General features: G+C 41.4%; 1 protein-coding gene across 6 annotated transcripts in view; it reads right to left on the reverse strand.

The window, feature by feature from the left end:
- Veph1 (ventricular zone expressed PH domain containing 1) overlaps positions 1-26,163 on the reverse strand; it is a 208,969-nt gene that overhangs the window by 40,901 nt on the left and 141,905 nt on the right. The window lies entirely within an intron of this gene.

Consider the following 26,163-nt stretch of genomic DNA (forward strand, 5'->3'; position numbering starts at 1 on the left):
TTTGGTCTCATCTTTTCTTTGGAAAGAGTTATGTATATTAACAAGGGCATAGGTAGGAACTCAGGCCTCTTTCCAAGGAGGATAGATCCTTTCTTCCCTCCTTTCTTAAATGACCTCCCCTATGTAAATGACCAGAATCATCTTTTCAAGATTCTTGCCTGTAGTGTAGACCCAATAATGTGTTGGATGACATCTGGTTCTCATTGTGTTGCCTCAGGGCTAACAACAGAAACCAAAGGGAACTGGCAAGGCTATTTGCTCTCAGAAAATAATAACCTGCTCAACTCCAGAAACTTGGTTTCATGAGATATTAAACATTTTATATTATGTGTATCCTTAATGCCACTGGGTTCTGCCAAAGCGCTTTCCAGAATGAACTTCCAGTTTACATTTCCACTAGCCGAACACCAGGGGTTCTTTTTCCACCTCGCAACAGGGAAGCCTTTTCTAGGCTCAGAGTTTCCTGGAAGATTAGAATGTATGTTTTGTCTCATACATTGACTAGGCTTTTGTGGACTGGAAATGCATGGGATCTGATTGTCGCAGGTGCTTGCAAGTGTCTGCAATGACTTCTTTAGTAGTTGCTTCTTAAAAACTAGCCACACTTCTAGAGAGAACATTTTGTTCTCCTTCATTATTGCCTCTTGTTGGAAAGAAAGGTTACAGGTTTTTGGGAATCACAGCAACCATTTTTAGGTGCCAACATATGCCGATTCATGTCAATGTTTGATCAACATCTAGCTTTAAGAATTACATTAAGAATTAAAGTACATCTTTAATTCCAGCATTCTGGGTGGCAGAGGCAGGTGGGTCTATGAGTTCCAGGGCAGCCTAGTCTACAGAGTGAGTTCCAGGATAGCCAGGGCTACACAGAACAACCTGTCTCAAAAAATAACAGAACAACAACACAAAATAAATTATTTTGTTGCTGTGTTAACTACTTGAAGTAATAAAAAAAGGGAGATAAAATTGATTCTAGTGGGTGGAGAGATGGCTGAGCAGTTAAGAGTGCTGCTGCTCTTCCAGAAGGCCAGAGTTTGGTTCCCAGAGCCCACATTGGCCACGCTCTCCTGGACTCCTTTGATACCTGCACACATGTGATATGCGTTCATAAACACACACACACACACACACACACACACACACACACACACACAGAGAGAGAGAGAGAGAGAGAGAGAGAGAGAGAGAGACAGACAGAAAAAGACCGAGAGACAGACAGAAAGAGGCAGAGAGAGCCTAAAAACAAAAGAAAGGACAGAATGATTTCAGTGCTGACAGGACCCCTACAACCACAGAGAACACTCCTAAAACTTACCAGGCTTTCTGTAAGAAATGTTGCAAGCACACTCCCCAAGTGACACAGTACATGAAGGGTAAGGATTCTCTGTACATCCAAGGCAAGCAGCATTATGACAAGCAACGCAGCCTAGGTAGGCAGACCGAGTCTACTCTCAGTGAAAAGGCTAAAATTACAAAGAAGCCTGTGTGTGTGTTGAGCCGAACTGCAGATTGAAGAGGATGCTGGGTATCCAAAGACAGGAGTATTTCGAACTGGAAGGTGGTAACAAGAGAAGGAGCCATGCGTTCTTTAGACAGAAAGCATTGTATCCGTGCTGCTAGAATTCTAAGTATCTTCTTTTAGTCATTCAACAAAGCGAGGAGGTAACAGTGATGGAGGCAGATGCCATCAGCAGGATAGCTACCATGTGGATATGAAGTCGATACAGCTCACTAAGGTCAATTCACAAATGCTCACCTCTAGAGATGCTAAAATGAGGTGATCTACAAGCATAAACATACTTAAACCATTATTATTATTATGAGGATTAGTGAGTTAGTATGTGTGTAAGGGCATGCATGCCATATGTGGAGGTCAGAGAACAACTTCATGAAGCTGTTTCTCATCTTCCCCTTATACAGAGTGGGGAATCTAACTCATATCACCAAGCTAAAAAAGTAAGCCATCTCACTGGCCCAGCGAGATATACTTTCAAACAAAATGCTAAGTATAGAATTAAAATTCAAACAGTGGTATGAAAATACTTATGGAGGCCATACAAGTCAGCCCCAGAAGAGCATCTCTGACCACTTCCTTTTGTAGAGGTGGATACTTGAAGCAACTATCAAAGAAAGATAAACATTTTCTATCTGGAGAAAGGAGACATGTTTTTGTGCTTATCTGAATTTGTGAATTACTTATAGGTCCTGTACACATGGGGCTTGCCTCGATGTCCCTCTAGGCACTTGTAGAGTAGAATCTTTACTTTGCCTGTGCAAGCCTGGTTTTGATAGTGAAAGCCACTAAAAGGCTGTCTTGTCTTTCTGATGTTTGTACCCATCCTTGTCAAAGGGCTCTATGCTGAAAAAGAGATCTTTGTATGTGTGTGTGAGAGAGAGAGAGAGAGGAGGGGGGGGAGGGAAGGAGATATGAGACAGAGACAAAGAGACAGACAGATAGAGATATAGACAGTTAGACAGACAGACAGACAGACAGACAGACAGACAGATAGATAAATTGATAGAGACAGAAAGGAGGCAGAGAAGGCCCAGTGACTGCAGGTGCTTCAGGGGTGAGATAGTGTCAGATGTCAGAGCTGGAGTTACAGGTGGCTCTGGATGAGCAGATGTGGCCTTGACTACTGAGTCATTTCTGTGGCCTCAAGTTGAAGTTTTTACCTAGTTCTTCAATCTTGAAGACAAAGAAACAGGCAGAAAATGCAAATTATTTCAAATGCCTTCTTTTTGTCTTTCCTTACCAAACTAAGCATCGTTAATTCCACTTTTAGGAAGTAACACAGAATGGATTGTTTAACAAGGGGGGTTACTTCAAATATGGTTTCTGGGGGTGGGAGGATTAGAATTCATACCCTAGCATTCTCGAGAAATCACCCTTAGTCCCTTGAGGCTTCTAATGTGCCATTCCAATTATATAATCCTGTGACCCCCTGAACTTCAGGGAGGAGCTGCCACAGCACTCATGGGTAATCATAATACTGAGAAAACTGTACAGAAATAATAAGAGTATTAAAAATGTCTTCCAAAAATGAAGTTAAGCCTCTTTTTCATATATAAAAATAGTACTTTGGATCTTTGAGATAAATAAGCATAAGAAATTTTTTTTTTTTCTGCAAGGAATGACTTGTTTCAGAAACACGGATGTTAGGTGCCCGAGAAACATTTAATTTTCTAAAAGCAAGACATAGTTATCTGCCTGTTTTTGTTAGTTGGTTGTCAGATCTGGGAGCAGTGGATGTGACAGGATGCTAACATAGAAGGATGTGAGGAACATGAATGTTTCAAGGGGCCATAATGACATGCACATGGTTCGATAGGGCCGTAATGAGGCAGGCAAATAGAAAGGCACACAGAGATATGCATCGGTGATGATGTAATGAGATGCATAAATGGATGAGAGTAATGACAAAGGCATGGAGGCATGATTCGGTTTGTAAACGGGAGCTTTAAATGGAAAGGGTGGGAAGGGTGGCCCAAGATGAGAAGCAGAGGGAAAGGCTCCAGTGCTGTGTGAGAATGGAGGAGCTAATCACATGTGCATGAGGAGGTAAGGAGATAAGAATGGGGTGGGATAATGAAGTTCACAGATGGAGAGGTGTAATGAGCTGCATGGAAAGAGGAGGATGGCAACAAGCATAAAAGGAAAGGTTTAATACCAAGAAGAAAGAGATGGCACAAAGAGATGCAGACACTGAAAGGAGGTACAGAGAAACGGGATGCTGGTGAAGAGATGGAAATAACAAGATGAGCCAATTAGCGCTCTAATGAGATGCCAACATGAAAGGGTGCAGTGAGGTGTGTCCATTTAGGGAATAATTAGATACCCACATAGGACTGCCATGAAGGACCCAGGTTCTGATGAGACACAGATCAGAGGATTTAGTTCTTACTAAGGCTGTGGAAATAATCTTGAAGAGGCCACAGAGGTATTTAAATCGGAAAAGATGTGACAAAGCAGGTGATTTGAAAGATAGCCTCAAGGTTTATTTGTGAAGAGATGGGTTGCAGCTGCAGTATATAGGGCCTTATAGAGATGGGTTGCAGCTTCGGTGTATAGGGCTCTACTCTGTGCCCCACACTCTGCTAAGTGTTTAAGAGACTGTATGGGCACATTCCACCCTCCTATGAAGCTCATGATGGAAGGAGCTAATTTCTAGTTGAGGACTCCATCTGTCCAGCACATTAACACGTGGGTGGTGGATATGGGAGTCCCATCAGCTGGGTTATTACAGCCTTTGCCTCCATGTTGGCATTTTGGAAGATCTTGAGGTTGACAACAATCAGGATCAACTAGTGTCTTGGTTGCTTTTCTATCGCTGTGATAAGATACCCAAACCAAGGCAACTTATAAAAGAAAACATTTAATTTGGGACTCATGGTTGCAGAGGCTTACAGTCCATAGCCAAGTAGGCAGGCAGGGAACTGGAGCAGTAGCTGAGAGCTCATACCTTTATCTGAAAGTAGGAGGAGGCAAAGAGCTAACTGGAAATAGCCTAGGCTTTTGAAACCTCAAAGTCCACCCCCAGTGACAAATCTCCCCCAACAAGGCCACACCCTTTAATCTTCACCAAACAGTTACCAACTGGGGAGCAAGTATTCAAACCATATGACCCTTCTAGGGACCATGCTCATCCAAAACACCATACCTGGCAAAGATGCAGAAATACAGTGACACAGGTTCACCCCAGTGAGTGCACCATTTGCAGAATCTGCAGAAGCTCCAGGAACTGGTATTGCTCTGTAGCTACATTTTTATTTGTTTTGTTTCCTGTATCTCAGTCTGGTCTTAAAATTCCTTCTGTAGCCAAGGATGACCTTGAACTTCTGATCCTCCTGTGTCTATCTCTAGAGTGCTGGGGTTTCAGGTGAGTAACACCATGCCTGCTGGTTTTTTATATGGTGCTGGGGACTGCAACAGGGGCTTTTGCATGCTAGTCAGACATTCTCCCAGCTGAGCGCCAGCCTCAACCAGGCATTTAAAGTAGCTCCTGAGGCAGGGAAAGTACTCAAAAAGATCAGGGCAAGTTTGTGTGATGACCTAATGCTATCTTCAGTTCCAGGGAGAAGAAGGCTATGTGAGACACTGGGGTTCACTACAAGGGGCACCGTCTTGACAGGACTCAGCAGGTCTACATGAGGCACCAAGTTATTCCATGGACTGTTGTTTAGCATGCAAGGTTTGTCTCTCTCTCTTTAAGACAGGTCCCCTACTTTTTTGATTGATATTCAAATAGAAACACTAAGTTATATTGAATATAAAAATAAAAATGTGCTGAAAATAATTAATTCTGAGAAATGTTTATTTCCAGGATTTAAATAGAACAGAGCTCCCTCCCTCCATATTTGTGTAACTGCTCTGAACAAAGCTTGAGGTACTCTTAGAACCATGCTTGCAGTTCACAGGAGACTTGGGATTCCAACACTAAAAACAAGTACCACTGAGTTCTGTTTCCTCCTGTGTCTGTCATCGAGACTCGTAGATTGCCCAGACCTTTCAGAGACAAACTGAAACTTATATCTCAAAATGAGTGTAAAACCCAAGTGACCACTCATATATTTGGGCACACAGGATCTAAACAAAACAAAACACAACAAACAAGATGCTAATCCCTTGATCCTTTCTTCAAAAACTTTTCAAAAGTGTCTTAGAACTGTTCTCAGAATATGGTGGGTTTTTTTTTTTCACTGTCTGTTAGGTTACATTTATTGGATATTTTATTTATTTACAGTACAAATGTCATCCCCTTTCCCCATTTCCCATCCCTAGAACCCCCCTATCCTATACCCCCTCTTCCTTTATGCTTTTATACCATTTTAATTACATGCATGTAATAAGGTCAGTTCTAGGTTGAGGGTCTAGCAATACAATAGATGCAAATAGTCGAGGAAAAAGCAATACAATAAGCACAAATAGTCAAAGGAAAAGCAAGGCATGAATCAGTTATGTGAACACTCCCATGATCACTGTTTCTAAAGGCTTATCAGGATGATCAAAGTTTCTGAGCCTACTTCCCTATCCTAGCCCAAGGTCATTTTCATGTCTGAAGTCTACTTCCTTGTTCTAGCCTAAAATTTAGAATCCTGTCTGAAATTACTTCTTTGTTCTGGCCTAATATTTAGATTCCTGCTTGAGATTGCTTCTTTGTTGTAGCCTATGCTTTAGACTCCTTCCTGTAATTACCTCTTTGTTCTAGTCTAATGTCAGATTCCTGCTTGAAGCCTTGACCTTGGCCAATGTCATATTCTCGACAAGCAGCTCCTTTCCTTGTCCTTGGCTCATGTTAGCTTCTTGCCAAGCAGCTCCAAAGGTTCTCCACCTCTCCCCATTTTTTATTTAGTTAACAAGACTGAGCCTGTCTTAGGTCGTTCTGACAAGAATGCCTTCCTTACCTGTCATGGAATTTGCATTATCAAAGGCAATGCACTTCTGTCTTAGGTTGGTAAGGCTCTGTGAAGAATCTTACTCGTCTTTGACTTGTCAGCCTGTTACTTTGTCTGGGGGTCCATTTTCAGGTTTAAGCCATGTACTTTGTCTGCCAACATGTTGATGTTGTTAAAGATAAGCTTTAACACAATGGGCAAGAATAAGAGTATTCCCAGGACAAAAAGGGATAGCCTGATCAAGCTATGTATGCCATTCCTGAGGTTTGTCCAAAATGAAAATACTGAGCTCAACCATGGATAATTTTATTGGCATTATCTGCAGCATCAAAGGTCAACAAAGCAGCATTCTTTAAATTCATAATGTCATTATGCAAGGTTAAGACACCCGGAGAGGTATTAGGATTATGCCATATATCCTGCAGGTGTCTTTAAACTTTTTTTTAATTATAATGACAATCATTGTGAATTTCAAAAGTAACACTACTCCAATAATATTTGTCATGACATTTGGAATGGCTCCCTATATAAATCCTTTTGTATACTCAATACATTAGTAACATTTTTTTGATAGATGGTTAACAAAAATAGTTGTCTTAATTCCTTGTGTCAATGCTATTGCAGAAGCAGTGGTGCTAGCAATTAATGGAATTAAAGCTGTTATACCAGCAATAATCAAGCCTGCTACCCTCTTGCTTCTGCTTAAAGCCTAGTCACTTCTTCCAGCACTTTCAAGCTTTTCTTTTTAGAGAATCAAGGTTTTCTAATACTCAGGGCAGTGAGACAAAAGCTAGTTGATAGATCCCCATAACAAACATGCCAGGATTTAACACACTAACATAATTGGAAATTATACAGTCAATGCAACCCTTACAAATGCTGTAGAAGAGACAAACCAATTTTAGCTTGACAATTAAAAAAGCCCCAAAACATGGACCAACCCTTGCTTGAAATCCAGATCCTGTCCCAGCACCATCTCTTGCAATCCCAACATCACAGCGAGCTACAGCCAGCTTCCAAACATGTTCCTGACAAAGTTCAGATCCAGTCCTCTAAAAGTAGACTGATATGACCCATATTGATCTCCAGACCAGTCATGATTGAGTCCTAATAGCTGGGCACCTTCAAGAAGAATACAAGAGACATAGTTTCTCTTTTCGATTCTCTATCCCACAAGGTCTAAAAACTTGAGGCAAGGCAGCTTGTCTCATCTGGGATATAGTCAAGCAAAGGTAGGTCAGGAACATATGTGCAATACAGCTCCCCAGTCACCCTTGTCAGTGCACTCAGCAAGCTCATAGGTCGGCATCATTCTTTGTCTCAGCAACAGTATGTCTAACAAATCTTTTTAAAGTTCCTTGGGCCTTATCTACAATGCCTTGTACTTGAGAATTATGTGAAATCCCAGTAATGAATTGTTGACAAAAAGTCTCAACAGCTCAACTACGATTGCCAGACCCATTTTCTGTTTTTTTTTTAAAATTGGTTATTTTATTTATTTACCTTTCAATATTATTTCCTCTCTCCAAACCTCTTACTCCATCCCCCCTCCTCCTATTACTGTGAGGGTGTGCTCCCGCCATCCTCTCATTCCTTCCTCCCTGCTCTTGAATTACCCAACACTAGGGAATCCAAACTTTCAGGCACCAAGGCCATCCACTTCCACTGGTGCCTGGCAAGGCCACCCTCAGCTACCTATACAGGTGGAGCCATGAGTCCCTCCCTTTGTGTTCTCGGGCTGGAGATTTTAGAATGGCTATTTCAGCTAGTTTCTTAGGACCATTTGCCTAAAAAATTGTTTTCTAGTCTTTTACCCTACGGTAGAGTCTGTCTTTGTCACTGAGGTGGGTTTCCTGTATGCAGCAAAATGCTGGGTCCTGTTTACATATCCAGTCCATTAGCCTATGTCTTTTAATTGGGGAATTGAGTCGATTGATGTTAAGAGATATTAAGGAACAGTGATTGTTGGTTCCTGTTATTTTTGTTATTAGAGGTGGAATTATCTTTGTGTGGCTATCTTATTTTGGATTTGTTGGAAGAGGATTACTTTCTTGCTTTCTCTAGGGTATAATTTCCCTCCTTGTAGTGGAGCTTTCCTGCTATTATTCTTTCTAGTGCTGGGTTTGTGGAAAGATGTTGTGTAAATTTGGTTTTGTGGTGGAATATCTTGGTTTCTCCATCTATGGTAATTGAGAGTTTTGCTGGGTATAGTAGCCTGGGCTGGCATTTGTGTTCTCTTAGGGTCTGTATGTCATCTGTCCAGCATTTCCTGGCTTTTATAGTATCTGGTGAGAAGTCTGGTGTAATTCTGATAGATCAGCCTTTATATGTTACTTGGCCTTTTCCCCTTACTGCATTTAGTATTCTTTCTTTGTTTTGTATACTTGGTGTTTTGATTATTATGTGATGGGAGGTATTTCTCTTCTGGCCTAATCTATTTGGAGTTCTATAGGCTTCTTGTATATTTATGAGCATCTTGTTTTTTAGGTTAGGGAAGTTTTGTTCTATAATTTTGTTGAAGATATTTATTGGCCCTTTAAGTTGGGAATCTTCAGTTTCATCTATACCTATTATTTTTAGGTTTGGTCTTCTCATTGTGTCCTGGATTTCCTGGATGTTTTGTGTTAAGAACATTTTTCATTTTGCATTTTCCTTGACAGTTGTGTCAATATTTTCTATGGTATCTTCTGCACCTGTGATTCTCTCTTCTATCTCTTGTATTCTGTTGGTGATGCTTGCGTCTATGACTCCTGATTTCTTTCCTAGGTTTTCTATCTCCAGGGTAGTCTCCCTTTGTGATTTCTTTATTGTTTCTACTTCCATTTTTATGTCCTGGAAGGTTTTGGTCAATTCATTCACCTGTTTGGTTGTGTTTTCTTGTAGTACTTTAAGGGATTTTTGTGTTTCCTCTTTAAGGGCTTCTACCTGTCTACCTGTGTTCTCCTCAAATTCTTTGAGAGTGTTATTTATGTCCTTCTTAAAGTCCTCTATTATCATCATTAGTAGTGATTTTAAATCTGAATCTTGCTTTCCTGGTGATATGGGGAATTCAGGACTTTCTAGTGTGGGAGAACTAGATTCTAATGATGCCAAGTACCCTGGGTTGTTGATGCTTATGTTCTTGCACTTGCTTTTCACCATCTGGATCTCCTTAGTGCTATCTGCCCTGTCTCTGACTGGAGCCTGTCTTTCCTATTATCTTGGTTGTATCAGAACTGTGTGGGGTGGGTGTTACTACTGGGGTTAGAGCTGCCGCCCAGGATCTGCTCAGTGCTTGGGCCCAGACAGGAAGGTACCAGTGTTCTGGGCTGGGAATGACTTCCTGGGTCTTAGTGGGTCCCAGTTACTCCCTGTTTTGGGTGGGTGTTGCTGTCTCCTTACCTGAGATACTGCCAGGGTTAGAGCTCCTGGGAGGCCTGCTTCCTCTGGGTTCTGTGAGATTGGGGACAGAGCTGCTGCCTGGGATTTGCTCAGTGCTCAGGCTCAGACTGGAAGGAACCAGTCTTCTGGGATAGGAGTCTATTGTTTTTTTTTTTTTTTGTTTGTTTCTTTGTTTGTTTTTTTTTGTTTTTTGTTTTTTAAATCACAGAATAAGAAAATATAAGAAACAAATTTCATTGCTTCCATAAAACCTAGTTTCTTTTGTGTACATGTGTGTATGTACGTACACAGGCATATAGACATATGTGTGTGTATACTTGTGTATAGAAGGTTTATATGTGTCCATGGAGCAGGTAGAATCCAGAGGATGCTCTGGGATGTTGTTTCTCAGGTTTTGTCTACCTCTACTTGGAGACAAATCTCTCACTGCTATTCTCATTGCCCAGGAATCCTGGGGATCTATCTGCCTCTGCCTTCCCAGTGCTGGAATCACAAGTGTATGCTACCATGCCCACTTTTTAAAATGTGGGTTCTGAAAATTGAACCCAGGTTCACGCACTGTTTCAATTAAACTATCTTTCCAAGACTGCAATTTAGTTTTTTACTGAAACATATTCAGATTGAGCAGTTTTCTTTTATGATGTATCTGGGCACAGATAAATTTTGGATTATTTCTGAAAATAAAACCCATTTCCAAATGGTGAAACTTTTTATTAAGTTATATAATATACTTATACAGCTACAGTGGGTGTTGGAAAATGCAGACACGAATGGGAAGACCTCAGTCCCACAGCTTATAAGAGGCATAAAGGCATTAAAATGAAGTGATTCTTCAGAATGTTGAATGCTTTCCTGACATGTGTGAGGTTACGCGGACATGGCCAAGGGGATCGTTTTTTTTGTTTGGAGGAGACTTGCAAAGGAGTTGTAATACTATGCACTGCCGACCATTTACTGAGTTCTGACTATTTGCCACACACTTTCCAAGGATTTTGTACACATTGTCTCGTAAATCTATAACATCCCTGTGGTTTTCTGCACTCTGCATGTAAAGAAGCCGAGGTACAGGGCAATAAAAGAACAAGTAAGTAAACGGTAGGGACAGGAGTCAAGCCTGTGCCCTATATGTTTTTGTCACCAAACTATGCATAGAGACTGGTTAGTGCCAAGTGCTTGTAAGAACTTGCATGCTACCCTTCGCTTTCATAAAGTAGAGAAACTTTATGCTTGCACTAATCACTTTGCAAACAGTGCAAGCCTCCATTGGGTTAGAGCAGACATTCCAGAGGGACTGCATACCTCCATTCCCTAAGGAATAGAGTTATTTTGTTAACTATTTGTGAAAGTTAAAAAAAAAATTCCTTGACTGATGCAGAACATCTGGCTTACTGTGAAGGAATGTTCATGACAGTAGTAAAATTGACATGCTTCATTATCAGCCTGGCTTGAGAAACATGCAGGAAATATGATATGATGATAGACCTGGATATCAGCTAACTGAGAAAACACTTCTATGCTAACTTAAAAATAATTTAAAGCAAATGCCCAGGATAAGAAAAGCATGTGTGGACAGTGAGTGAATAGAAATGATAGTGTATTTTATTAGACTAGTGTAAGAATGGTGGTTTTCTAAGGAGGATCAGAGTATTCAAAAACAAGGAGGATAAAACAACAGATCAGGGTATAACAATGAATAGAAATCTGTTTTTGGATAGGAATCAACTGTCATTTAGTTAGATTCATTGTGGCTACAAAATCATATGTCACCGCTTAGCATAATGGCTCATGGGGACAGAATTGTTTAATAGGGACCCGGAAGGATAGCTGTCAAGGGAAAGGAGTCATACAGTTGAAGGTAGAGACGATTTAGGGAGGCAAGAGTCAAAATCTGGCTGGATTCCCAAACTCAATGGTCCCAAAGGCATCCATTACAGGCATGCTTGTAGAAATGTCTAAGGGCTGCATTTTCCCTTTTAAGGGCTCCTCACTTTCAAACCTCGATTCCTATGCCAATCATGTTAATTGAAGATGAATGAGTGTTTGGCTGTGGCGGTGGAGCATCAGCCCGTTGATGCTGTATACACCATGGTAAAAACCTATCTCCTGTTAAGCTACAGCTCTTTCTCTACTACCTCACAATGCAAGCCCTATTTATAGAGTGCGGTGAGAACACATTGTGGTCAGGTAACTCATCTACCCCTCTTCCTCAATGCCTATCTTTGCTAATCTTGACCAGGTTCATAATCGCTTGTGTGGTTGCTTCCAAAGTTGATTGCAGAGCATTTGCTGAGCCTGGGAGGAGAAGCGGAGGACTCTTGGGAAGAGCAACTCACCCCAAATCCACTATCTTCTCACTCAGAAAATAGTGAATCTAAAGACCACGCATACATTTCCCAAACTGGCTTGCAGGTGAGCAAATACTTTCTTTTCAGTAGTTTGAACTTTTCATTTTGGGGTTTATCTTTATCTTTTATCATTTTAAAAATACAACTCTCTTTTTGAGACCAAAGGCACTTTAGCACCTGATTGGTTGATTATAGCTGGACAAAAAGCTTAGATCTAATTGGGTGCTACTCTGCACCCAGAAGCCCCGCCACATTCCTTTGGGATTTTCCTCTGTGGCTGAGTGATAGTTTATCACACACACATACACATATATGTGCAGGCACACACAAACATATTTTTTTTTTATTCACTCTTCTAGTTCTGACAAATCAGCCTGCCTCCATTTTAGGCTCAAACGCCATATTAAAGTAAAGAAAAACTAGACACATTCATGTTTGTGTTTAAATCTTCTTCTATAGGATTGGGTTATGTATGACCTGTAACCTTAATTATAAATGGTGCTGTACTGCTTGTTCCAAGAAAGGGAAACTATGTCTTTGTTTCAAACAAACATTTTGCTACTTTTGTTTCAAAAGGTCATTATGACTACCTGTTGTTATGACTACCTGACTTTGATTGCCTTGCAACCATGTTTTTGTTTTAGAAGGTTTTTATGACTAACTTGTTATACTTATGTTTTGCTCCTGTAACCCCCTCCCCCCCAATGTTCGCCAAATCTTTCATTTGGAAACCTCTTAACCCAGAGCTTTAGAAACCTTGTCTTCTTCACATCTTATGCTGGCTTCTTGAAACTGACCTTAGGATGATGAAGCCCAAATCCATGAATAAAAAAAATATGCTTTAATTAATTGCTTGCTTTAATTGATTTGGCCATGCTGATTTGAGTCACTGGTCTTTCTCTTCCCATCTTTGGGATCAACAGTTCCTAGTTGTAGTCCCCATTTTCTTTATCCCTCAATCACTGAGTGATATCCTTGACATTCTTTCTTCATATGAACACCTATTCACAGCCCTTTTCATGATTCCACAACTGAATACTCTGAATAGTGCAGCAACAAACATAGGGCAGACATGGCCAGGTAGGCTGACATCATTCCCTCTGGCTATTCACCCAGACACAGGATAGCAGAATCCTATAGAAAATCTAGTTTTAGTCTTTAAAGGAGTGCCCCTGCTGCTTCTCCTAATGGCTCTGCCAATCTGTGTTCCCAACAATGGCGTCTAGACGTTCCCTTTTCTCCATATTCTATCCCAAATTTAGAATTTAACTTTCATCTTTGAACCCAGGTGAGAAGGTATCTCCTTGTAGTTTTGATTTGCATTTCCCTGATAGTGAAAGACATTGCCCATTTTATCCTTTTAAATTGTTATCATCTTTAAATTTTTCTTTTCAGGGCTGGCTAGATGGCTCAGCGAGTAAAGGAACTTCCTTCCAAGCCTTATAACCTGAGTTCACTTCTTGGAACCTACATGGTAGAAGGAGAAAAGCAACTTCTGCTAATTGTCCTCTGACCTACCTATGTACCCTGTGACATGTTCTCTCCCCTCCAAAAAAATGTGATTAAAAACTTTAAAACAGATTTTGATCATGTTTTATAATAAAAGAACACTATGTAAAATGCACACACACTGAAGACTTGTGCTCGAATGTTTTTGTTGTTTGTTTTTAAATGGAACATTTGATAAATTTGGAGGAGAATGTTCTCATATGCCAAGTGTTCCCCACCTCTCCTTCCTCCTCTCTGTCCTCCTTTTCCCACTCCCTACCTCCTCCTCCTCACCTCCTCATTGTTTTTGGTTTCAGGGTCTCTGCAAATCATTCTCTTAGTCAGAAAAGCTTACCGGAAATCCGCTTAGAGGTCAGTAATTTGTATATTTTATCAAAGGTACATTTCATTTGTGGTCAGAGATAAGTATTAAGGTGTGTTAGCACACACCTGTAATCTTAGCACATGGGCTATGGAGGCAGGAGCAACAGAAGTTCAAGGACATTCTCAGCTAAATAAAGCTGAAACTAGCCTGAGTCACATTCCATTCTATCTCAAAGAAAACAAAGAACAAAAATTATTTAAAACCTCACATTCTGTTGCTGCATACAGGTAAACATTAAAGTTTACTTAAAGAAAAATCCACTAACATAGGTGAAGTCTATTATAAAATAATTTTATTAAGAGGAAGGAAAAATCAATTGATTTATTGAAGAAATAAAGCCATCCATGGAGCACCTGGAGAGAGCTGTTAATAATTCCATTCATGCGTGTGCTACCCATTCCTTTGAGGGGAACAAAGCACGGATTATCAGAGAACCAGACAGCTGGGGGATTGCTAACAGTTCAGAATCTGAGAGAGATGGTATCTTTATTGATACACATGACCCAGTTCCCAAAGCATGGGGGAAATCCCATATGCCATGGAAATGAGGTCTCCAAAACTATGCTCATTATGGAAACAAAAACATTTAAATAAAATTTGCTGCTGAAATACAATTTCTAAAAAAATGCGCCCCATCTGGCTGCCGTGTGGAGTTTTGTTTTCTGTCCATGCTGCTTCAGACACACCTGACAGTTCCCAGGGTAGCTGGTCAGAGGGTTGAAGCATAAATAAAAGCGAAGCTTTGATCCTGGGTGGAATAAAATGAGACCTTCTGATGATCCCAAGGGCTTAGATGCAGTGTCTTAAATTATGCTGTTAATGTGCTTGAATAGGTAAATGCACACATAAGTAATTAGTAGGCTTCCACACAGGATGCAATGTTCAGACCCTCCTGTGAAATTGAAGTGTGTGTAGGCAAGGGGAATGATGAGCAGTTGGCCTCCAGGGAAGGTGGTGTGACGTGCCCGTGTCAGAAGCAGGCTAAGGTGCCAAATCTCCTTTTCAGAAAACTAGGTGGGAGTGGGAGTTTGAGATCTGAGAAGCCTAGATGTAGAGTTAGGGCCTTGAACCTATGAGATCAGAACCAGGCAAAACCGAAAGATAGCTCAAAAAATACACTATGGAAAGGTGACTAAAGGATAAACCATATGGAAGCCATGACTAGGTAACTGGGGCCAAGGGGCTGGAGAGAATAGGGTTCAAAAGCTGAATGCTCACTTAGGTGCAAAGGTGCAAATGTCTGATGCTCTCTGATCAGGAAGGGAGGCATTTGGGAGGGCAATGGGCTAAAATTCAGAGGTAAGAGGCTGGAGAAATGGCTCAGTGGTTAAGAGGACCCTCTGTATTTCCAGAGAAGCAGTATTTGATTTTCAGTGCCCAGTCTGCAACTCCAGCTCCAGTGGATCCAATGCCCCCTTCTGTCCTCTACTGGAACTCTCACAGACATGGCATACATACACAGACACAGAAATATAAATTATAAACAAATAAAGTTAGGATTTAACAAGAAGCGGGGAAGAAGAAAATAGTTCTATTTAGGAAGAATGGTGTAGTAAATAATTATGCCTTTAAGTTCATAGGGTCAGTTAAAAACTGTTTTGTTGTTGTTGAGCATCTGCTGTATCCTGACTGTGTGTGTGAATATGTGAATATATTTGTCTGTCTATCTATCTATCATCTATCTATCTATCTATCTATCTATCTATCTATCTATCTATCTATCTATCTATCTTTATACATACACACAAATACAAGTTAAAAATGAGCACATGTTGAGTGGTCTAAGAAGGCTTCTCCATTAACCAGAGTTAACCCTTTGATACGTGTGTGTGTGTGTGTGTATAGTGCCCATATGTATGCATATGCACACAGGTGTATGTTTATACACGCATTGCATATGTAGAGAAGTCAGAAGACAACCTCAGGTCTTGTTCCTCAGGCACTATGTTGGTTAGATTTTATCAACTTACTAGAGTTATCCGGAAGAGGAAATCCTAATTGAGAAAACACTTCCACGAAACTGGCCTGTATGCAAGTCTGTGGGGGTGTTTTCTTGGTTAATGATTGATGTGGATGGTGTCTCCCCTGAGAAAGTAGTCTTGGGCTGTTTTGATATTTATTTACTTTTTAAACAGAGAGAAAGGCTTGAAGTTGCTTGCATGAGTAAGGCAACTAGGAGGTGTTGGGGGAGAGGAAAGTATTGTATGAAAGTTTTACAAAATTAAAATATTTTAAAGACGAAGAAAAAAAACAAGAAAGCAAGGAAGGAGGTTAAGGAACAAGCCAGTAAACAACGTTCTTCTATGGCTTCTACTTCAGTTCCTGCCTTCAGGTTTCTGCTTTGTGTTCCTGCCTTGACTTCCCGAAGTTCCTCTGTCTTACCTCCCAGTTTTCCATCCCTGGGTGTACAAGCATGTGCTACTTTGCCCTGTTTGAATGGTGATCTTCCTGTTTTAGCCTTCCAAGAAGCTGTGACAGGCCTCTGCCACCAGCTCTGCCTCACACTGTCTTTTAAAGGAGGCTGCACCTGAGAACGTGGTCTTAGGCCTTGCTTAGGACAGAGTATTTTTTGTATCATAATACAAAACTTCCTTATGCTTAAGGATATTTTTCTGAAAAACTCAACTATATTTAAGACTGTTGGAAAGACAGTGCCTCTTTCACTATGATTGTCCAACTAATGATTATGTAGATTTTTCTTAACTACTTTTAATTGGGTCTACCTGATTTGATATTAATAGAATATGAAATCTCTATTTTTTTCATATCATTGCCATTTTGGGCATCTTGGTATTATCACAAATTCTAATTTTTGTCAATCCCACCATTATAAACTTGAATAACATTAAAAAATGTGTAAGTCAATCACTTCAGTGATATTGTCTCTGAACATCTTGTCCTTCACGACTTGGCCCTTTGAGGTTCATTGTAAGTATTTCAAATAGTTTCTCCCAGCTTGAGTGTGTCTTTAACTTTGTTACAGAGTATCTAACTAGACAGAAATTAAATATTTTAGGTAGTTAAATTTATTCATATTTATTTTAATGATTTTTAGGATTCATGTTCATATTCTTTACTCACTTGTCCTAATTTTTTTTCTTGTCCTGAATTTATTAGATGACATTTGATATTTTCCTCTAATTAGTGTAAAATTTCACTAGTTATACTTAGGTCTTTAATTTATCTCCACAGTGTTTGATATGAACCTAATTATACTTTTTAAAAAAAAGACTTTTTATTGATTCTTTATGAATTTCACACCATGCACCCCGATTCTACTTATCTCCCATCCCTTCATACCCACCCTCTGCCCTTGCAACCTCCCCCACAAAATAAAATAAGATAGAATTAAAAAATCTTGTTATGGAAGCTGCTGTGTGTCACAGTATGTCCCACAGTATACCCACTGCTTCCCCCATCTTTATTTATAAGTGTTCTTTGCAGCAAGTCATTGGTCTATTTCAAGTACTCTGGCTTCTAGATCCTTATGGGGATTTCTCTCTGCTACCCTGTTGTTGCCCTGTGTCATGGAGGTCCTGCAGCTTTGGATCTGTAGGACTGGCTCCTTCACATGTGCCAGCAGCTCATAGATGGTGTGATGGTTTGAATAAGATTGACACTAGTAGAAGGTATGGTGTTGTTGGAGTAGGTATAGCCTTGTTGGAGGAAGTGTGTCATTGTGGGTGTGGGCTTTGAGACCCTCCTCCTAATTGCCTGGAAGATAGTTTCTCCTGGTTGTCTTCAGAACAAGATTTAGAACTCTCAGCTCCTCCAGCGCCATGCCTTCCTGGATGCTGCCATGCTTCCCACCATGATAACAATGGACTGAACCTTAGAATCTATAAGCCAGCCCCAATTCAATGTCCCTTATAAGAGTTGCCTTGATCATGGTGTCTTTTCACAGCAATGGAAACCCTAAGACAGATGGGGTAGATTTTGGGGTTGGCCAACTCAAAGCCCTGGATCTGGGCCTGGGAGGTAGCTGAGTTCTCCTGTGCTGGCACCACCAGGGCAAGCTCTACCATACTGCCCTGGCTAGCTCACCCAGTGTGACATCTGGCAAGGGGCAGGGTCAGCCTCTTGCTCTTGAGGTCCTTGAGGCCTTTCTCAATAGAGTCAGCTCTACTGTGCTGCCCAGGCAAGGTACAGGGCCCATTCTCCCTAGTGCTGCAGCCAGTGAGGGGCAGGGCCAGCTCTTCTGCTCCTATGACCTCAAAGTCAGCTCTCCTACCTGACATAGGAAGCGGGGGTGTGGGGTAGCCTTGGCTAAGCCACTGATTAGGGGCAGTGCCAGCTCTTCTGAGTGTGGTAGCCAAAAGGGGCAGGGACAACTCAGCTCAGAGCCTCAGGCAGATGTTCAGATCAGTGACAACTGCATGGCCTTCGGTAGTAATACAAGCATGGCTTTTGGTAGTCATACAGGCCTGGGAAATCAACACAGATTACAGCTGCCATGTGACCATGGACCTAGACATGGCCCCTGGCAGCACCATGAGCCTGGATGTCCCCAGGATCTCAGGTGGCAGCTCAGGCCACGCAGGTCAGCATGTTCTCCCCTGCTGCAGCAGAGCCCTTAGATATCCACATGGTCTTATATGGCAGCCCAGACCATAGATATCTGCTTGGCCTTCGGTGGTAACTTGGGCCATAGACATCGGCACAACATCTTCCCCCTTCCTTACCCCTCCTCGAGCTGCAGCAGGACCAGGGACCCAGAACTCACTATGGCCACTTCATATCTTCGGGCTCCTCACAGCTGTCTTCAGTTCCATCCCCTCCCTGCCCCCCAGCTTTGCTTTCCCACTCATTTCTCCATCACATACTCATCCACCACAGTGGCAAGTACTTGGGTGTCTTTCTTCTGACCCCTGCAGGCTGGACCCCTGAATTCTGTTTTTTTTTTTTTTTTTTTTTTTTCTTTTCTTTTAAACTTTTTGATTCTTTGTGAGTTTCACATTATGCACCTCAGTCCCACTCATCTCCCTGTTTCCTCATATCTGCTCTCTGCCCTTGTAACCTCCCCTCCAAATAAAACACACACACACACAGACACAGATACACACACACACACACACACACACACACACACACACACACATCAAAATAAAGCATAGAAAACAACTCATCATGGAAACTGTAGTACAGCCCAGTGGGTCCCCCACAGTATATCCCTCTGTCCACACATTTTCACCTGCAAATGTTCACAATGAGTCATTGGTCTGGTTCTAGGTCTCTGGCTTCTGTGACACCATCAGTACTGGATATTCACTTGGACTCCTCCTGGTTTTGCTGTTGTTGCCTTGTGTCATTGAGATCTTGCAGCTTGGATCAGCAGGACTGGCCCCTTCACATGCCCCAACTGTTCACAGATGACATAGATTTTGAGGTAGGCCAACTCAAAGTTCTTGATCTAGGCCTGGGTGATAACTAAGGTGGCCAGTCTGCTGGCTCTCCCTTATTTGCACCACCAAGGTGAGCTCTCCAGTGCTGCTAGGCCACCCAATGCAGACATTGGCAGGAGGCAGAACCATCTCTCCTGTTCTCATGCCCTCAGACCACTCACCTACCCTTACACCTCCCTGCCTGACTAATCAGCTCCCCTGTGCTGCCTAGTCAAGGTGAGGGGCCCCATTTCTCAGGTGTTGCTGCCAATGAGGGCCTGGGCCAGCTCTCTCTCATACCCTCAGGGCTGGCTCACCTGTGACTTCACCATTAAGGCCAGTTCCAATTTGTTGCCCAAGTGAGGTATAAGGTCCACTTTCCCAACAGGAAGTGGCAGGGATCCTCTCATGCCCTGGGAGTCACAGGTGGTGAGGGGCAAGAGTGGGCAGGGCATCACCCCACACCCACTCTACCTCATGGCAGACAAGTGACTGCAGTGGCCAGCTCTCTTATGCTCATGCCCACATGCCTGCTCACCTGTGCCCCCTCCACCAGGGCCAGCTCTACTCTTCTGCCCAGGCGAGGTTCAGGGCCTGCTCTCTTGAACACTGCAGCCACAAGGGTGAGGGGCCAGCTCACTAGTTCTCATAACCCTAGGGTCAGCAATCCTGACTGACTCAGGTGGCAGGGTGGAGGGCATCACCCCAACAGCTAGGCTACTTCATGACCAGGCCTGTTCTGTGCTCACAGTCTTGGGGCTCACTCATCTAAGCCCCCATAGCTCTACTGTGCTGACCAGATGAGGTGCAGGCCTAATTGTACATTTTAAATCTTTAAAGTCACATCTCCTTACACTATTTTATAGATATTTAACTTTGTCCTAGCTGATCTGAAATCTTCTGTTACCTATGGAATCCCATATGAGTTCAAGACTGGCTTTGGACTCTGTTTTTTAATTTTCTTTTTGCTTTGAGATACAGTTTTGGTATGAATCATGCACAATTTGAAAAACCCTCATGATTCTTCTGCATCAGCCTCTCAAGTGCTGGGATTACAGTGGTATACCGCTATGTCTGGCTCAGACTCTTTCTGTTGTTTTTGTTTTTTGTTTGTTTGTTTGTTTTCGAGACAGGGCTTCTCTGTATATTCCTGGCTATCCTGGAATTCAGTCTGTAGACCAGGCTGGCCTTGAACTAGATCCTCCTGCTTCTGCCTCTTAGGGCTGGGATTAAAGGCGTGTACCAGCACCACCTGGATTCAGACTCAACTCTTCATTGCTGATTTACTTCTGAAGCAGTAAACGCAACTTATCATGGGTTAGAATAGGTTTTCTTTTTCGTAATAGAAGAATTCCCGTTTTCTGCTTTTTTTCTTATAATTCTTCTGTTCACTTATAATTTAGGCTCAGTTTGTTAAACAGCATGAAGAAGCTGGGCCTGGTGGCATAGGTCTGCCATCATAAATGCTCTGGAGGCTTAAGTACAGACATTTTGTGAGTTCGAGGTCATTCTGGGTAAACTTAGTGAGATTCTATCCCAAAACAGAAAGTAGAGAAAAGGCTGGGGACAGATGCTGTTCAGTGTTAGAGGACTCACCTAGCACACACATACCCTTTGCTCAGGCCTCGTCTCAGATGAACCCAAACAAAAACAGGCCAGCAACAATAACAAAATCAGAGTGAAGAAATTCTATTGCTGTTATAATTAGGAATAGCACTGTATTCATATTTTCATCTGGAAAAAATGTTTTGCTATGATAATGATTTTCTATTTGTGTTAATGGCATTTTTTTTTTTTTTTTTTTTAGTAATTCAGGTCTTCCAGTAATGTCTTTGTTAATATATAGACATGTTTGTTCATAAAATAGTTCATATCTATTGATTGTGGTTTGAAAGTTAAGTGTACCCCATAGAATCATGTGTCTGAACACTTGGTCCTTGGTAGAAAGTGCTGTTTGGGAAGGTTATCAATCAAACCTTTAGGAGTAGAGCCTTCATGGAGGAAGTGGCACTGCATATAGGCCTTGTGATTTTAAATCTGAGACCCACATCTGATTTACTGTCTGCAGTGTATCCTCTAATCGCCTGCTCAGGCCACCGCATCTTCCCTGAGGTGACAGAATGTATCCCTTCAAACTGCAAGCCAGAGCAAATCTTCCTCCTTTCAATTGCTTCTTTTCAGGAATTTTGGCCCAGAAATAAGAAAAGTAAGAAACATAGTATCATTGAAAATGATTATGCTTAACACTGCTTATAGATTAATTGTTGTCATTAAATATATCTTCTTACTGCATTTTTCATGCCTAGGCTATTCTTGATCTTAAATCAGATAACTTTATAATTTTTATTTTAAGTTCTAAAAGTTAAGTTGTCTTGTATTTTTCTGCACATGTGATCCGTTTGCTCAGGATCTCTCTCTGTGAATCATCACCCCTGTCTTTCTATAGCTTCTTTTGTGTCAATCCCTACAGCACTTCCTTGGTTGTCATGTCTTCCTATTAGATAGAAACCTCAGTAGAAGGAAGGAGACATGCTAAGAATGATAGTAGATACATTGTTGGAACATGATCCATAAACAAAGCTTCGTGAGGAGATTTCTGAGACCTTGTGAGAAAACTGCAAGTAAATATGACAGGAGTTTTGTAATCTTTGTTCATAACATGGGTTGTTCTTGGACTATGTTTTTGTGCTTCTCTCAGGTGTAGCAGATAGGAGTGAGTTTACTTCAGGTGTTGCTATTTATTTGTGCCTCTATGAAAAACATGTTTTGCCTCGTGTGGCTTGCCCTTGCGGATTATATACTTCACTCAGAAGACTCTTCTTGACCCTCAGAGTATAAATTTGCTCTTAGTTATGGTTTCATTGCTATGAAGCAACACCATGACCACAGCAACTCTTATGAAGGAAAACATTTAATTGGGGTTGGCTTACAGTGTCAGAGTGTCCATTATCATCATGGCAGGAGCATGGCAGCGTCTAGACAGACATGATGCTGGAGGAGCAGAGAGTTCTACATCCTGATGTACAGGCAGGAGGAGACTGTTCCACTGGGTGTGGCATGAGCATATATGAGACCTCAAAGGCCGCCCCCACAGTGACATACTTTCTCCAACAAGGCCACACCTCCTAATAGTGCCACTCCCTATGGCCAAGCATTCATACTTATGACACATTCATTTACAAGAGGAGGGACAGAGAGAGGGAAGGAGAGAGGGAGAGAGGGAGAGAGGAGAGAGAGAGAGAGAGAGAGAGAGAGAGAGAGAGAGAGAGAGAGAGAAGACGGGGACATAGAAACAAAGGCTTAAATGAGTGACAAAACCCCGGTCATGCTATTCAGGTACGGGCAGAGAGAAAGGTAAAGTTTGCTGCTCTAACCAACAGGAAATTTCAGTTTTCAACAGAACAAAAGGCTGGTGGTTTCTCATGCAGCACGAGTGATGGGATTAGCTATCTTTCAGAGCCACAGTCCTCTATGTGGGAGCTCATAATTCCAGGCTCTTTCCACCTTCTGTCAATCCAGTATCAGCAATTGCTTTAGTCGCCATGGTGGAAGATGAAAACGAAGACACTCACACACTGACTTTTAAAGTCTAAAATTGGACCAAAATCATCTCAAAGCCAAGCTTTTTGTCACTGGGGAACTTGATGCTGTCCCTTCCCAGATGAGAGAAGAGCCAGATGCATTGGTGGCAGTCTAGCCCTAATTCTGACACTGACTTTCAACAGATCCCTTGCTTCTAGTTTTAACACAGTATTTGACAGTATTTGTTTACTCAATGAACACCTATTGTTTGGGCCAAATACTGTGTGACCATAGAAATAAAATGGTAGATTTGAGGAAATCTCTCAAATATCCCTCAGATATTTGCTGTAGTCTCAAGCTCCTGGTGAGGACAATGTGTACTTTATCACACATGGTCTTATTTTAATGGATCTTAGTGACAGACTTCAGTTCTAAGATTCCAAGTTTCTACTTTAAAATGCTACAGTCACAGTTCAGGCTCAAGTATTTGCTCAAACGTGTTTCCTCAGGAGAACACACTTCTCCCGAGAGCCTGAGTTCTCTAGACTGAAGTCTAGACTGAAGTTCAGAAGCAGAGAGACAAATGCCATCACTTCCATATCACTGCATGTGTATATGTGTGTATGTGTGTGTACTGTGTGCATGTGGTGTATGTGTAAACAAAGAAGCTACTGTGCAAGTCTCAGCTATTTTGAATTTAATATGGAGAGCTCTTCATAAAAGATGGCAGCAAGCAAGTATGATTGAAAAATTTTGGAACAGACATTTTTGCCACACTGTGTACTTTCCAGATACCAACATTTTTCTATTCTCATGAATAAACCAAATTATGAAACTTAGAACATTTCAAAAAATTGGCTTTACAGTTACCTTTCTCCTAGAGGAATATTTATTGGCAGAAAGTAGGAATATGAATAACAGTAATAGCAAGTACAAAACTGGTTGCCAAGTTATTTAATCTCTTAGATCTCCAAGTAGGTGCCAAGTTTTAATTTTCTTCTTGTCTCCAGCTGAAATAGCTAATAATTAAAAAATTCTATAAGATTTTTTATGCATTGTCTTTAAGCATAATGTAACAGTTGAAAAATTAAGTAAAATATGCAAAGAATTTCATTCACTTCCTGTGGATGTGATTTCGGGGTTTCCTTTTTCTTTCAATACCAAGTGTCAAATTCTTAAACCAAAGCCAAAGATGAGTGAAACCGAAAGTTGAATATTTCTCTGTTGTCTATAGACTCTCGAATAAAAATTCTGAATAGTTACGGATCTCATCCTGTTGTTATTCACACAAGAGACACTTCCACAATGTAACAGGTTTTGATTAACTTACCACTTGTTTTTACTTAATGTGCACATGTGTGTGTATACATGCTAGTGCACCCACATATGCAGAGGACTTATGTCTTTCTTTCTCAATTTTTATTTCATCCCCCTGCAACAGGCTCCCTCATTCAACCAGACACGCACTGTTTCCACTAGCTGGCCAGTCTGTAAGCTCTTAGGAGCTGCTTCCTGCCCCTGCCCCTGCCCCCAGGTCGAAGTGCTGGAGTTACAGGCACTTGTAGCCACGTCTTTTAAAAAAGATGTGTGCTTGAGATTTGAACTTAGGCCTACTTGCAGATCTAGAGCCCTAACCCCCAAACCATCTAAGCCCTTGCTTGTACTTTGAGTTTACTTGATATTGATATGTTTATCTTCCTTTCTCAAAAGAAAAACAGGTGGAGGGAGAGAAGGATAAATGTTGGTCGAATGGTACCAAGTTAGAGCTAGACAAGAGACGGACAGACATAGTGTGCTGTTGATAGTCAAGTGACTATAAATAGTGACAATGTATATATATTTCAAAGAGCTATAATAACAAAGTTTAGATTTTTCACAAAGAAATGCTAAGTGTTTGTGATTGAGATATTTACCCTGATTTGAATATTATACAAGATATATATGTATTTAAACATCCCATAATATTCCACACACAAAAAAGATTTTTTTATGAGAAAAATCAGCTAAATTGGGTCAGAGACCAAGATCAACTATGTCAGAACCTCTAGATTTCCCACTTGGCATACAGATATGTCTTATTTCAGAAAGCTGGCAATGGTCAGAGAAGCTTTCTTTAGCCGTCTGTATTTGCTATCTGTATTGTGTCTTCAGTGGCCCAGTCTACTCCAAAATCCATATCTCCGGTCATACTTTTCTTTGTGAGAACCACTCTAAAATTTTAATCACCAAAATACACAAACATGGACTCTTCCTATGTTAATTTTCTGATATTAACAAAATACCTGAGGTTGAGACATTTGCAGAATTTGTTTCTTATAGTTCCATCAGCCAGAATATCTAAGATCAAGCAAGGCACTGGAAACTGTGTTATGTGGTAAGAGCTTGGTCTCTGCTTCCAGTACACAATGAACTCTGCCTCCTCCTTGGATGGCAGAAGGCAGAGAAGAATTTTGTAAAAACATATAGAATGTCAATAAGTGACAAAAACCTCACTTATTTACAGACAATACCTATCACCTCTACAAAGCCCTTGATAGCATTTATAAGGGTTTTGCCCCATGACTTAGTTCTTTAATACTTCACTTCTTTATTCTATCACATATCACATTAAATAGGGCTAATGACATTCAAAAATTTGAAAGTATCATACTACCTTCAAACCCCAAGGTAGTCCAGCCTCTCAAGGATGGTTTCTGTCTTTGGTCAGGCTTTCAGTAATCATTCCCTGGTCCACACAGCCCATGGCTTTTCTCACAGGAACCTTTGAGCTCACCAGAGTCCTTGTGCCGTACTTTGCCTGTATCCAGGGACCAGGTCTCTTCAGCCCTTGGATCTTTTTCTGTTGCAGCTGTCTGCTGAGGAGATCTCCGGCTACTATGGGTGGCAGGGGTGGGGGTGGGGCTAGGGGGTGGGGTGCTACTGCTTCTTGGACCTTAGATTATACTTTTCTGGCCCTATTCCACCTTGTTACCCTGACCACACCTCTCTGCCACTCAATTCATCTCCATTTTCTTGCTTAGTAGTGGTTGCTGAAGACAGGGCAAAGAGGGACTGTGAGGGAGGAAGGGAAAAGCATCAAAGAGCCTGGAGTCAGGCTTGCGGCTGCTCTTTTAGAACTCTTGAGATTTCTATAAAATAAAATATTACTTATGTACTTAATGTGCATACATTAGTGCATATATTAGGTAGCCTGTGCACCATTTTGAACCTGATGGCCAGAAGAGGGCATCGGATCCTCAAGGAGTGGAGTTAAGGTTATGAG

Source organism: Arvicanthis niloticus, chromosome 4 (assembly GCF_011762505.2).
Source record: "Arvicanthis niloticus isolate mArvNil1 chromosome 4, mArvNil1.pat.X, whole genome shotgun sequence".
NCBI lineage: Eukaryota > Metazoa > Chordata > Mammalia > Rodentia > Muridae > Arvicanthis > Arvicanthis niloticus.